The 15,207-nt window shown below is 41.6% G+C and overlaps 1 protein-coding gene across 1 annotated transcript in view; it reads right to left on the bottom strand.

The window, feature by feature from the left end:
• The window catches only part of cenpp (centromere protein P), a 245,573-nt gene that overhangs the window by 67,768 nt on the left and 162,598 nt on the right, over positions 1 to 15,207 (bottom strand). The window lies entirely within an intron of this gene.

Raw genomic sequence — 15,207 nt, forward strand, 5'->3', positions numbered from 1 at the left:
TAACAGTACTGTATCCTACAGAGTAACAGTACTGTATCCCACAGAGTAACAGTACTGTATCCCACAGAGTAACAATACTGTATCCCACAGAGTAACAATACTGTATCCTGATGGTGTGAGGATGAGTCACCAGGGTTTCTCCCAGTTCTTAGTGAGGTGTGTTTTGTGAAAGAATGAAGGGTTTGAAGACTCAGGATCACACGTGATCATTCATCAGTGCACATGTCTGTGGAAAACCAATGAAAAATACACGACTGGACCGTATTCAGAGGCCTGGTCGAGAAAAAGAGATGCTAACCATTTTCCATGACCCTTTTGGGGTTTACGTTTCCGTTAGAATGGTCAGAAAAAAGCACTTGAGGTAGTGACTAAGAGAGTTGAATAGGCAGAGGAAAACCTGGAAGTGGCAATACCAAATCACCCTCATGACTGATTAAACATGCTTAGTTCATGTAAGAAAAGCTGACTGTTTAAACATGCTTAGTTCATGTAAGAAAAGCTGACTGTTTAAACATGCTTAGTTCATGTAAGAAAAGCTGACTGTTTAAACATGCTTAGTTCATGTAAGAAAAGCTGACTGTTTAAACATGCTTAGTTCATGTAAGAAAAGCTTACTGATTAAACATGCTTAGTTCATGTAAGAAAAGCTGACTGTTTAAACATGCTTAGTTCATGTAAGAAAAGCTGACTGTTTAAACATGCTTAGTTCATGCAAGAAAAGCTGACTGTTTAAACATGCTTAGTTCATGTAAGAAAAGCCATTTTATCTCAGTTTTAACTGAAACATGTCTGCCTTTCACTTTGCTCTTGGCTGGCTAAGATGCATAAACTATAGTACACTACAAACCTTTATATGATGTACAAATGTTCACGTGCTAAACCTGTTACGACAAATGATATGATGCACAAAGCAAAATAAACTTTAATAAACTATTGCTGCCATGGCTGCATGATAAAGACTCTCCCATTTATTTAATTAGCTTGTACTGTATGCAACCTGTACATGTCATACACCTTTTTGTGAACCACTAGCATTGATGCAATTGTTCATACAATAATTTCCTTGAATTAACCATCACAAATGATTGGATGAGATGGTTGAGATAAGATAGGGAAATTTACTTTTTGCGAACCATCTCTCAGGAAAAAGAGCCAACGGTGACAAGCATAATACAATTATGAGAGTCAACAGATTCATAATTCCCTCATGAACAAACCATTCATGCATATTCAGGATGTCCTGAAATACGGATGTCATTTGGCTTAATTTCAGAGGGCATTCACTTAAATATGTGATGATAGTAGATAAATACAGTACTATCTATTGCTGCTGGCAGTCATTTTTGACCGCAGTGATGAAAACCTTTGACTCCAATTATCTGACTTGTTGTTGAAGTGGATTATTGCCAAAATTCACCAAGCGGCAGGGAGCCAGGACGTTGCTATGGTGATACAGTATCATACTAAAACCTCTCTGACCCTTCCTCTGGTTGTTAAGTCCAGTAATGTAACTTAATTCCATTAACCCTTTCACTACCACACTACAGACGGTTAACCTTTCACTACAACACTACAGACGGTGGTAGTGAAAGGTTAACCCTCTGTAGTGTGGTAGTGAAATGGGTTAACTCTTTGTAGTGTGGTAGTGGAAGGGTTAACCCTTTGTAGTGTGGTAGTGAAATGGGTTAACCCTTTGTAGTGTGGTAGTGGAAGGGTTAACCCTTTGTAGTGTGGTTGTGAAAGGGTTAACCCTTTGTAGTGTGGTAGTGTTCGTTCACACACATACCAACCATGAAGGCAGCGGTGCAAAGTGCCAACCAGCTTGTTTGGGGTAGTTAGAGATTAAGTGTCTTGCTGAAGGACACTTCGACAGGAGCTGCCGGAATTGAACCGGGAACCTTCAGATTACCAGAGGACCGCTCTAGGATAATGAGGATATGAGAGGATATGAGAGGATATGTGAGGATAATGAGGATATGAGAGGATATGAGAGGATATGTGAGGATATGTGAGGATAATGAGGATATGTGAGGATATGTGAGGATAATGAGGATATGTGAGGATAATGAGGATATGTGAGGATAATGAGGATATGAGAGGATATGTGAGGATAATGAGGATATGTGAGGATAATGAGGATATGTGAGGATAATGAGGATATGTGAGGATAATGAGGATATGAGAGGATATGTGAGGATAATGAGGATATGTGAGGATAATGAGGATATGTGAGGATAATGAGGATATGTGAGGATAATGAGGATATGTGAGGATAATGAGGATATGTGAGGATAATGAGGATATGAGAGGATATGTGAGGATAATGAGGATATGAGAGGATATGAGAGGATATGTGAGTATAATGAGGATATGAGAGGATATGTGAGGATAATGAGGATATGAGAGGATATGTGAGGATATGAGGATATGTGAGGATAATGAGGATATGTGAGGATAATGAGGATATGAGAGGATATGAGGAGGATAATATATGTGAGGATAATGAGGATATGAGAGGATATGAGGATATGAGGATATGTGAGGATAATGAGGATATGTGAGGATAATATATGTGAGGATATGAGGATAATATATGTGAGGATATGAGGATATGTGAGGATATAAGGATAATATATGTGAGGATATGAGGATATGTGAATAATATATGTGAGGATGTGAGGATAATATATGTGAGGATATGAGGATTTGTGGATAATATATGTGAGGATATGTGGATAATATATGTGAGGATATGTGGATAATATATGTGAGGATATGAGGATAATATATGTGAGGATATGAGGATATGTGGATAATATATGTGAGGATATGAGGATAATATATGTGACCAGGCACAGACATTATGGTCATGTTAAGCAAGCTTCAAATTTTCTTTGAAGGCGGATACTTTTCAATCTATGTCTTATGAACCATGACACTAACACAATTCCTATTTGAGAGCCAGAGGGCCTGAAAAGAACTGAGCCATTATCTTATGCATAATAGACTACTCTACCCAGAAATCAGTGCTATTATACTGTAACTAAATACTTAACACATCCGAGTCTGAGGGCAGCCATTCTGGCTTTGGTTATTCTGATGAGAGTATTCTGCCAATGAGAGAGAGCTAGTCAAGATAGTAATCAAGATTCAAGATTTTATTAAAATATAAGTACAAAATAGAGGTCAAAACAAATACTATAAAAAATATATTATACACACCTGTACAAAATGCAAAAATTAGGTAAAAATGTAGTGTAAAGTAAAAAATATGGTGTAGTGTTTAAAGTGAATGTTTAAAGTGAGTTAATTTAAACACTGGTGGCTTCTGCTTAATGTGAATAGATTCATGTTATAACAAAACAAATCTGACTCGTATAAACAATAGCTCAGATAAATCATACCATGAGAGTAAAAAAGTAAAAGACCAAACACTATAAAAATATATTATACACAACTTAAATGAGGTAAAAATCTTGGGCAAAGTAAAAAATATGGTGTAATGTTAAAGTGTTTAAAGTGCATTCTGCCTAATGTGCTTAATGTGAATAGACTCATACATGTGCATATTAATATGGCCTACTGTAATGGTGTGCTACAGAGTTCACAGGTAAATTACGCGAAGGGGAGCATTAGACAGGAGACTTATTTTTTTTAAAGAGTGAGGCACAGGCAGGAAGTGGCAATTTTTCGAAGTAAAATACCCGGAAGACCAATGAAAATAAAATAAATGTCCTTTTAAACAACTTTATTCTTTCTTTGCGGCCCCGTCGGTACCAAATGATCCACGGCCAGGTACCGGTCCGCGACCCGATGGTTGGGAACCTCTGCTATAGAGCCTCCGTTATGCGCATGTTTACAGACTTTCGGAGCGCGTACTGGAGTAGATTATTCAATGATTGTGACTGCCAGCCAGCTGTTGTGTGACGGAGAAATACAATTTCAATTGTGACGGAGAGAAGATCATCTCCCGATTCAGATACAATTTAACACAAACAGTTCCAAAGATATGTTTCTCTGCATATTTTCACACCGCCAACAAAGTACTGGGCCGAATGGATTTTGGTGCGTCTCCTCTCCTTTCATCGATACCCCCCCCCCCCCCCCCCCGAAACTTAACTCAGCCCCTCCCCTCGACATTGTAGTTCTTTGAATAGAGCCGGGGAAAAACAGCTGTACAATCTAAAAGTAATTAACGTATTTACAAGTCTTATTATGTTTTGCAAATAAGGAGACATATAGATACCATCTCAAAGCACTCAAAATTGCCAATATCTCCATTTCAACCATTTTCTGAATAGCGTGACATTTTGGGGATTTCTAGAGAATCGCAAGCTCCTTAACAAGTCAGGTTAGACCGTGTGTGGTTATGAGGATAATATATGTGAGGATATGTGAGAGGATATGTGAGGCAAAACTGAATCTGGAAGAATGGAAACATTGGGTGAAACTTTAACCTATGAACACAAACACGTAATACAACTTCTAATGTATAGTAAGCCGCAAATCAGCAGAACTCCAACCACATCATAACGTCACTATTTTCCTCACAAGATATTTAAGATCAGCTTCTGCTTACTGGCAAGCAATGACTCAAGACTTCTGGAAAACTACCTTTTTACGAGCTGTAGCCGAAAGATCAAAATACTCAAAATGAGAATGTTCTTCTTCTCTGCCAGCGAATCCAGCTGTCTAGCCCATCAGAAACCCACTCATCAGCCTCAGAGATCTGAAGACCGTCAGTCACTAGACTTCTGAAATGGAAAATCCACCGAAAACAGAATTAATTTCTTATTCCTGTGAGTTTGGCCATGGATCAATATTTTTAAACATGAACAGTACTTCCCCAGAGCTACTGTAGATACTAGAGTATCAATGCTCTAACATGTTATGTTATCAATACATTTACATTTACATTTAGTCATTTAGCTGACGCTTTTATCCAAAGCGACTTACAAGTTCTGTACGACAAGCCATCAGGAAGAGCACAACTCTATCAGCTGAGTAACAATGTTCATCAAAGTGTTGAGTGCTACAGTGTAGGTTAGTTTATTAGGACAAGTGCATGACAGTATGGTTAGTTAGGGTTAGATTACACACATTAAAGGGACAATCCGCTCTAAAATGGAATACACATGTAATATCTTACTTTGGACAACTTAATAAGTAATAATAACAAGTAATAATTTGTGGGCATGAGCTGTAACATTAGGAATTTAAAGTGCATCCCTTGTCACGGAACATTTCAGTGTGGTACATTCTGTCACATTTCCGATTTCCCCTTCATTTTCACTTCAAAGCACACTCATACACATGCACGCACACACACAGTCAAAATATACATAAACAAAGGCAAATGGTCAAAACACACATAAACAAAAGGCAACTAAACATGGGTCCGTCCAACACACACATTCAAACAGTGGTCAAAACACACACACAGCGGTGTCCATGGAAAATGAGTTCTAACTGTCTGTGACTGTCAGTCGCTTAACCTCATCTGACATCATGGAGTGAGGGGAGTGGAACTGTGTGACTCGTATAACACAGTAAGACGACAGCAGCACTGGTTACAGTTCATTTTTAAATGTATTCACTTCAATTATCCGCAATATCTCAAACAGTATATGGACCCTTTCACCTCTAGACATCAACTGAGACACTGTGCACAGCTATTTTTTTTTTAAAGTTCCAACAAATGTAACTACCTCAGTTGGCAAAAAATCATTCATGTTCAAAGGTCCATCTGACTGGAATAATCTTCCAGTTCATATTTGAGCTATAACATCCTCACAACTGTTTAAAACTGCGCTGTCCTCTCACCTTGAGATTACTTGTTCATGTTTCCACCAATAATAGTATAACAGATCTTTGAAGCAATCACTTGAATATGTGCTCTGTGTTTTGTTGTTTGTTTGTCTTATGTTCCTCTTGTTTGATGTTGTTTCAACCTGTTTATTATTCATTTTATCTTGTTTTGTGTTTGGTTTTTGTTTGTTTGTTTTGTTTTGTTATGTTTAATACATAATAATTTATGTATTTTGTAAGCTGTGGACCCCCTTGAAAACGAGATGGTTCATCTCAAGGGGTAATTCCAAATAAAGAATTTCAATATATAAAACCCTTCCCCCAGAATCCTGTGCTCCACTTGTTATCTGACCAGAATGTGTTTGGGTCACCGTGGAATAAGCAAACAAAGACCAAAACACTTAAAGCAGCTGCAGATGACTTGTATGACTGCAGCCGTGAGATGCTTAATAAACACTTCAACACCGGAGTCCCTTTCATACTGTACTTGGCCAATGGGTTAACTGCGTTCTAGATTCTCTTTAACACGTTAACTGGTTGAGGATTTGACCATCTAAAGTTTAGATGGTCAAATCTGTGTACTGTACACTTGTACAGCACCTGGTGTTTGTTCATTCAAATATTATGTATTGCTTATAGACCAGCAATACCCAAAAGTCACAACAGCAAGTCACAATCTACACTGTTGCAGAACTTTTCTTTCTTTGTTCGCCTTCCAAATTGAAATATTAAAGTTATCAAAATGAAAAATGTCTGGTTGTGTTTTCCTGCATTTAACCTTTTCAAACAAAGTCATCATGAAACTGACAGAATAACTGAACAATAAAGTATAATATATTGTGTGGTACCCTGTCAATAACTTTGGCAGACAGGGAATATAATTAATTTACAATACTTTAAAAAAAAGTCCTCAACTATACTTTCTCTCTCTCGATGGATAGCTGTTTGTTGACGTGTTAAAAACGCATCAGTAGCAAGTGGGATTACTGTAATTTTGATTACTGTAGTTTGCCTGGTATGTAGCCTTGGTTGGTGGCTGCCCCCTCTGAATTCTTAATCTGGGCCTGTATATAGTGAGTATACTATACTCAGTATGTATATAAATAAATACATATATGTTTAGCATTTTTAATGTAGGTAGATCATTTTGACTTGGTCATTTTAAAAGTAGCTCCCAAGCTGAAAAAGTGTGGGCACACCTGATCTAAACGTTGGGTATATTAAAATAATACAATCAAATCAAATTGATTTGTAAATCCCAAAATCACAAGTTTTTTTGGAGAAGTCTTCTTTAAACAAGTCAAGAAGAAACATCACAATAAATCAAGAACAAAAAACCCACCATGAAATCCAAAATAAATGTAAAATAAATAAATGTAATACTCCCAGACATACCCCAGCGAAGGTAAGGAAAAACTCACATTGCACAATCGATGCGGGCATGACCACCTGCATTTTACTGTATGCCCTGGTATGTATGTGACAAATAAACCTCTTGAATCTTGAATCTTGAAAAAGCACCACAGGCGACATGGAGGAGAGAAACCTTAGAAGGGCCGTTCAAGGGGGTATCCCCCTTCTTGGATGTCGTGATAATAGTGTAGCTATGGATTAATTAACATCAGTTCATGAGCTTGTAACATACAGTACTTCTGGCTGTGATTGTGTAAGAGAATAAGGACAAAGCTTAAAGTAGTCCATAAGTATCAGCTTGAATTACTGCTGGCAGTCCATTAGAACTTGGCAATCAGAAGATCAACCTAGTTGCAAACTCAACCCACAGTTCAAGCCTCGGCACCATTTGACGTAATTTCAACATTTATACAACCGCCCACATTGTATAAACGTTGATGTTGTCATTAGCTGTTTTAAGAGTACATTTGTAACATTAGCCAGATTGATGGTTGAAACGCAAAACCTCCTATCTGAACATTTAACTTTTTTGAGAAAACTAAAAAAACTTGTTGTTTTCTTGCAGAATGCAAATTTTATTTAAGGATACCCAATACAATACACTGCTTTTGGCTTTTGGAAAATATCTCAGACTGAATAGGTGCAGATAGGAGGTTTCTCATCATCCAAAGTGAAATCAGAAAATCAGACATTTTGCAGTTAGGAGGATTTGCATTTCAGCCATCGATATGTCTTTGTAAACTTTCTTTGTAGTTCATGTAAGACACATTGTATGACAAAATTGCCAAAAAAGCTTAGCGTGAGTATCCATGTTTTTCCAACTTTGTAGTTCAAGCGCGCGTAAAGTTAGGTCAGAGACGACACGCTTCCCACTTCCCAAATGTGTCAAAAGCTTCTATTGCTGCCATTTTTTTTACCACTCCAAATCAGAGCCTACATCAGCATTAGAAATAATAAAAATCACTTATTCTCAAACAAGGACATGTAGTCATGAGAATGTTCAGAGAACCTGCCTACTGTACCACACAGTCATGGGAATGTTCAGAGAACCCGTCTACTGTACCACACAGTCATCAGAATGTTCAGAGAACCTGCCTACTGTACCACACAGTCATGAGAATGTTCAGAGAACCCGTCTACTGTACCACACAGTCATGAGAATGTTCAGAGAACCTGTCTACTGTACCACACAGTCATGAGAATATTCAGAGAACCTGCCTACTGTACCACACAGTCATGAGAATGTTCAGAGAACCTGCCTACTGTACCACACAGTCATGAGAATGTTCAGAGAACCTGTCTACTGTACCACACAGTCATGAGAATGTTCAGAGAACCCGTCTACTGTACCACACAGTCATGAGAATGTTCAGAGAACCCGTCTACTGTACCACACAGTCATGAGAATGTTCAGAGAACCTGTCTACTGTACCACACAGTCATGAGAATGTTCAGAGAACCCGTCTACTGTACCACACAGCTGTCTTTTACCCGTCAGACTTTGCGAACAGGAAGAAAGGAACTTTGGCTCATAATTACTACTGAAGCTTCTAAGCCCAGAAATGTTTATTTGGGACGGCTTGAACCATAGAAGACCAAACCAAACACGAGACGTCATTTGATATCTCATAGGACGATTGTTGGAGATGACAGGGAACAAAGTGTGGCTTTGAGTGAAAGAAGACGCCGGTGACTCCGAGCTAAGAGGCAGAGGCTGTGTGATGTTGAACCGACATCATGCCATCTCTCTCTCCCTCTGCTAATTACAGGCACGAGGTGTGGAGAGCCATAGGAGCAGCTGATCGGCATCTGCTTGCTGATTACGCTGCCTACATAGACCTGGCGCAGATGTCATCATGCTGCCAGATCATAACTTTGTGTTTTCCAGTCAGTCTTAGTTTATAGCGCTTGTATCCATGTTTAACCCTGTCTTGCCCTACTTTGCCTCAGTCCTCTACCTGGCTCCGCTTCCTGTTCTCGTGCCCCTGGATTCTGTGTACGACCTCCGCCTGCCTGACTACTCTGCTCCTCGCTTACTCCCTGGACTGTCTGAGAACCTGATCCCGTCTACGACCCCCCGCTTGTCTGACTACCCTGCGCCACATAAGCCCTGGACTGTATGAGTACCACCTTCGTCGATGACCGGCACCTGCCTGAACACTCGACCATCGTTATAAATAAACTCACCCCGTCTTTTGTGTTATACCAAGACCTTGTCTGTGTTCTGCATTTGGGTTCAGTACGTCTAGCCGTGACAAAGAGACCACCGCTGAGCCTGACCTTGAGCTACCGTAATGTCAGCCTAACGCAGAGAAACCAATGTTATGCTGACACCCACCATGTGATTAAACATACATTTATACAAAGTAAGGAGGAGAGCAAGGTGGTGGAGAGATGCAAGAAGACAGTGGCAGGTTATTACCAGCCCAGAGGTGGAGGGGTGTGATTTATAGGCCGTGCGTAATTGTTTGAAAACCCTTGTGTTAGATACCATGAGGAGGGGGACTAATGGTTAGCTCCAACATTCAGCAAGGGGCCGGTCTCAGTCCTTTGTATGGGAGCCTATGTAGGTGCCCCTTGTATGTGGGTGTCTGAGTGTGTAGCTGGTAGCAGAATACACTCTCTCACACTCTCAAAGGAATGAGAACGTGGGCGTATACCACTATTCCATTTATATTTAACATTTGCATAGTTACATTTGCACTCTGGTTGGATGTCAAACTTCTTTTCATTATACTGTACTTGTGCTGTATGATGACAATACATTTAATCGAATCAAATCTAATATGGGCAGATACAATGCCTCTGATGTGCAAAGTGCTTTGCACAATTCTCCGCCATTCGGCTCGGCTTGTGCCGTTAATGCATGCACCATAGTGAGGAGAAAAAAAAGTGTTGAAGAAAAATAAATTAGAAGCTTCTCTTTGAAGAAAAGCTGGTGAGGCTCTTGAAAGCGGTTCCCCAGGCGTTGCCTGGCTGCAGGGTGCACACAGAATAACACAACTTCTTGTGAAAATACATCCCCAAGAACCGGAGGACAGATTGGGTGCAGTTGTACCCTACATTTGCCTTCTTTTGAAAATCTAGCTGTTAAAACTCTGCCAGTGAGGCCCCATAGTGCAGTCACACACTGTGCCACCAAGTGATGTTTCATACTGGTACCTTAAGAAGTCCTCATTTATTGCTGCTCTGAATGATCTCCGCAGGGTTAACAACAGAATTCTAGAACTTCACCCTGGGCTATGTCTGGCAGTATGAGAAGTAGCTTAATTAGTCCTGACTGATTAAACCTTTGCCGTCTGAAAAGCTTTTAGGTTTTCTTCAGCATTTGACTACTATTTTTGCGAATGCTGGCTTTAATTTTGGGTTTAGCCAATCTGTGGGTAACTGAAAAACCGGCTTAGTTCTAATGCGCAAGTGGAGAAGCTCACGGCGAGGCAACTGGACCGCGGCTTGGTGGTCTGGATCACTGACTACCTCACCAACAGACCACAGTACGTCAGACTGCAGGGCAGCCAGTCAGATGTGTCGGTGAACAACCCCCCAAGAAACTGTGCTGTCAGTCACCCATCCTGTTCACCCTCTACACCTCAGACTTCTGCTACAACCCGAGCATGTGCCACCTACAGAAGTGCTCTGACAACTCCTCCAACGTCAGATACACTGTAACAGTACACCACGGACAACAACGTGGACGTACAGAGCACTGGTACAGAGCATGGGTGGAGGGACAGCAGCCATCTCCAAATCAGTAAGACCAAGGAGCTGGTGGTGAACTATCGGCGAAGCAAGAAGAGGTCCCATTACTCTGCGAGGGGAGGAGGTGGAAATGGTGGAGACTTACAAGTACAACAGTAGACTGGACTGGTCTTTCAACACAGAGACCCTCTACAGGAAAGGACAGAGGAGGCTGTTCTTCCTGAGGAGACTCAGGTCTTTCAACATGTGTAATAGGCTGCTGCAGTCGTTTTACCATTCTGCTGTAGCCATCATCCTCTTCTTCACTTATCCCCCCGGCCAGTCCTTCATGCCAGTAGCCGTCAGACTCGACAACTGTGGGCATGGACTGCTGCTAATGATTGGAAAACTAACAACTGGAGAACTTGAGAACTGTTAGTTCTCAAGTTCTTTAATAGTTGTCATACAGAAGTACAGAATACTTTCATACAAAATGCTTCTTACTGTTACGCTCCAGAGACTGTGCTAGACAAGATAGTATCAAATAACATAATAACATAATATAGCATGAATTTAGAAGAAGAAAATGAGGTCACAGTGTTCGGTATAGACATATGTACAATGTTCTGAGTTACCATATAATATACAATACACAATACTATGCAGTGTACTAATGTACAGTACTATCTAGTGCAAAGCAGAAATGGGATGAGGTACAATTTTAGGTACAATTTACAGTAAGGTGTACGAGTTGTAGTGCAATCCTTCATCCATAAATATAAAGTGTGGGGAGTGGGTGCTACAGTGTGTTTGTTTAAAGTGGGTGTGTGCTATAAAGTGTGTGGAGTGGGTGCTACAGTGTGTTTGTTTAAAGTGAGTGTGTGCGTGTGGATGTGTGTGCTATGTGTGTTTGGTGGTTGTTGTTGTGTAGTGTTCATTCATTGTTCGTTTAGCAGCCTGATGGCCTGGGGATAGAAGCTACTTCTGAGTCTTTCTGTGCTCGCCTTGAGACTCCTGTATCGCTTGCCTGACGGCAGCAGTTCAAAGAGGCAGTTGTTCGGGTGGCTCGAGTCCTTAATAATTCTCTTAGCCTTCCCCTTGCAACGCTTGTAGTAAATGTTCTGGAGGGTGGGGAGCCCCCCTCCAATTGTGCGTTCGGCTGAACGTGTCACTCTTTGTAGTCTGTAGTCTGTAGGACTGTCTGACTCCTAATTACTAAACACTACACGGACTCTGGCGCAGTGTGCTACTACCATATATACCATGTATACTATTATTACTATATATACCACTATATACAGTATATATACCATGTATTATTATTGATAGTATACATCTGTTCTACTATTATTACTAGGGCTGTCCCCGACTAAGGATTTGGATGGTCGACTATGATTGGCCAACATTTGCCATTAGTCGACTATTGGTAAAAAAAAGAAAGAAAAAAAAGTATAATATTTAAATTTCTTTAATTAAAAAAAAAATATCATTCCATTTGGGCTGTGGGGGGTGCTTAATGTCTGAAGGAGTCAACTGAAGGCTTCTTGTCCTCTGCAAAAGCGTGCAATTGGTCCACTGATGGATACATCTTGATATTTGTCTAGTCTAGTGTGTTCATTAGATCGGTGAAATCCTCTTTCAGTGCCTATGTGCCTGTTTTCTTAGGCAGTTAGCCTCTGGTATGCGTGCCATTAGCGTTAGCCACGATTCTAGGCCTCTTTTCTTTTGGAAAGAATGATGATAAATATATATATATATATAATTAAAAAAAAATGAATTAAAATTATATTCGACTAAGAGGTTGGCCAGTCGACTACGGCTCCTTTCGACCGATTAGTCGATTAATCGACTAATAGGGGTCAGCCCTAATTATTACTATGTTCTACTCTAATTATTTATATTATTGTCTTTTTTCCAACAATGCCTGAACGTCTGACCATTTCCACCGCAAAAGGCATATACAAGTAACAACAATACGATACGATGCGGCAATCATGAACATGCAAATCTACGAAACTTCATAGTCGATGACGTCGACATGGTCGACGAATCGTGATAGCCCTACATATATGAATTTCCCTATGGGGGAGAAAACAAGGTTTATCTTATCTTAGTCCCACAATGCTGTGGTGATGCTGCTACAGGGTGCAGCTGAGTGACATCACCAACGTGTCCGTAACCCCAGTTAAGAAAACAAATGTTTACTAAATGTGCAACACGTGGAGGAAATTCCAACAATTACACAATAATACAATATTTTCCCACTGGCATTTCCCCCCCCCCCCTTTCAGGATCAACTTCTCCTTTCATTTAACTTTTCAAGTAATTTAACTCGTTTTGTTCATCGTGCGCCGGTCGACGGTGAGGTCCGAGGTTTCGTCTCGGTTCTGCTGAACATGAAGAGACTAAGCGATGAGAGGATCGGATGATCAGAGAACCCAGATCACGGGATCGTTTGGAAACAGTGAGACGTCTCCTGAGACGGAGGAGATAGACTGCAACAAGGAGCGCAGACCCTCTCTCCCATTATGGTCCCTGCGTCTGCCAGACCAGAGCATATTTTAGAAGCTGTGGCTCAGCCATAACTACCGCCTGGGACTGCGGGCCTCAGCAGAAACAGGGGTGATGCATGAGAGACCCTCTGGGGGACTCGCTCCTATTATCTTTTCCCTTCCATGTGGTCTTCCTTCAAAGCGGTTAAAAACCAGGAGATCTCACTGGGTTGAAGCACATCCTGGGACGGTGACGCCGAGAGTCTGAGTCCAGCTCGTGACCAACAACACACGTCTTCTGGTGCTGAAGCCTTCTTTCATAGACAGTCTGAGTCCAGCTCGTGACCAACAACACGTCCTCTGGTGCTGAAGCCTTTCATAGACAGTCTGAGTCCAGCTCGTGACCAACAACATGTCCTCTGGTGCTGAAGCCTTTCATAGACAGTCTGAGTCCAGCTCGTGACCAACAACACGTCCTCTGGTGCTGAAGCCTTTCATAGACAGTCTGAGTCCAGCTCGTGACCAACAACACGTCCTCTGGTGCTGAAGCCAACACGTCCTCTGGTGCTGAAGCCTTCTTTCATAGACAGTCTGAGTCCAGCTCGTGACGACCAACACGTCCTCTGGTGCTGAAGCCTTTCATAGACAGTCTGAGTCCAGCTCGTGACCAACAACACGTCCTCTGGTGCTGAAGCCTTTCATAGACAATCTGAGTCCAGCTCGTGACCAACAACACGTCCTCTGGTGCTGAAGCCTTTCATAGACAGTCTGAGTCCAGCTCGTGACCAACAACACGTCCTCTGGTGCTGAAGCCTTTCATAGACAGTCTGAGTCCAGCTCGTGACCAACAACACGTCCTCTGGTGCTGAAGCCTTTCATAGACAGTCTGAGTCCAGCTCGTGACCAACAACACGTCCTCTGGTGCTGAAGCCTTTCATAGACAGTCTGAGTCCAGCTCGTGACCAACAACACGTCCTCTGGTGCTGAAGCCTTTCATAGACAGTCTGAGTCCAGCTCGTGACCAACAACATGTCCTCTGGTGCTGAAGCCTTTCATAGACAGTCTGAGTCCAGCTCGTGACCAACAACACGTCCTCTGGTGCTGAAGCCTTTCATAGACAGTCTGAGTCCAGCTCGTGACCAACAACACGTCCTCTGGTGCTGAAGCCTTTCATAGACAGTCTGAGTCCAGCTCGTGACCAACAACACGTCCTCTGGTGCTGAAGCCTTTCATAGTCTCCCCTCTCACATTAAGTCCTGTCACACTATTGAAACTTTTATTAAATCACATCTAGAGACCCACCTTTTCTCTCTTGCTTTTAGTGCAGTTTGAGGTTGCCCTACTTATCTATTTGTATCCTATTTTATTTTATTTGATTGTATATCTGTACGGTACTTGTCACATTACGTTATAGAGTGGTGCGTGCTCACACATACTGACTGAACTGTCCTGGGGCACAGGAAAAACATGGGTGGCATTCCCCTTTAACCAAGGCTTGAAGAGCACTTATACCATAGTGTCCCAAAATAAGACATTATAAAACAACCCCCCTTTTCCCCATGCCACACAGGACTGGCGCCGTGGTCTATGCAAAGCAAATTGTGGTCACTCATCCACTCACTCAGTCACGGACGCTCTAGCAAGGACATTTGTCGGATGCATGCGCAGCACAGACGCTCTGCCAGTCAGCTATGGACGCTCTGCCAGTCAGTCATGGACGCTCTGCCAGTCAGCCATGGACACTCTGCCAGTCAGTCATGGACGCTCTGCCAGTCAGTCATGGACGCTCCAGTCAGCTATGGACGCTCTGCCAGTC

This window comes from Notolepis coatsorum (genome assembly GCF_963971535.1).
Source record: "Notolepis coatsorum genome assembly, chromosome: 6".
In the NCBI taxonomy this organism is placed as follows: Eukaryota; Metazoa; Chordata; class Actinopteri; order Aulopiformes; family Paralepididae; genus Notolepis; species Notolepis coatsorum.